Source organism: Mandrillus leucophaeus, unplaced genomic scaffold (assembly GCF_000951045.1).
Source record: "Mandrillus leucophaeus isolate KB7577 unplaced genomic scaffold, Mleu.le_1.0 Scaffold699, whole genome shotgun sequence".
Classification (NCBI taxonomy): domain Eukaryota; kingdom Metazoa; phylum Chordata; class Mammalia; order Primates; family Cercopithecidae; genus Mandrillus; species Mandrillus leucophaeus.
The window spans coordinates 926,022-926,981 of NW_012107574.1; positions in this window are offsets into that span (position 1 = coordinate 926,022).

A 960-nucleotide genomic window follows, 5' to 3' on the forward strand; every position below is an offset into this window, starting at 1 on the left:
ACACACACACACACACACACACGCACACACAGTCTGGCCAAGATGGCAAAACCCCCATCTCTACTAAACACACACACACACACACACACACACACACACACACACGCCCTGGTGGGGTGGCAGGCTTCTGTAATCCTTGCTACTCAGGAGCCTGAGGCACGAGAATTGCTTGAACCTGGGAGGTGGCATGAGCTGAAATCGTGCCACTGCCTGGGTGACAAAGTGAGATTCTGTCTCAAAAAGAAATATCTCCATATAATTTTGCACTGAAAGCTCAATTTGTCATAGTTTTGAAAATAGGGTGTTGTATGCTTGATTGATTTTTTTTTTCCTGAGAACTGAAATACCATTTTTACTTTAACCCTTAATGTGGGAAAACTTTACAATTTCCTGCAATTTTTCCTGCCTTTGTATATATTACACCTGTCATCATTTAGTCTTTCATGTGGGAAAGGCCAGTGGTACCAGATAGCATTTGGTTCATCATGGCTCATTGTCCAGCCCTGCTGGAGTTTAGACTAAACCTTCATACCCTATGTTTTACATCTTTTACTTGAAAAATAAATTTGCACCAACTTTCAACTTGTTTTCTTATGATTTGACATTGTAGAAGGTGATTAGTAGTTAAATTTTTATAATGCTTTGTTATTTTAAAAAACCATGAAAAGAAAATATCAATTATCAAGATTTCCTTTAATTGGCCTCAAAGGACTAAAATCTAAAATTATTATTACTCTTGAGTAAACTCATGAAAAGATAAATTCTTTTTACACAAGAATTTAATTAGCTTGGTATCAAATACCAATTGCATCAAACATCAGTGATTCTGTGAATTTTTTAAAGTTGTTTTTACTTTAAGTAGATAATGTTCAGTGAATTTGAATATGATTAACGAAGGGACCAACAAAGGTAATTGTCAATCTTATAGACATCAACTTTTACTTCGAATATCTCAATATT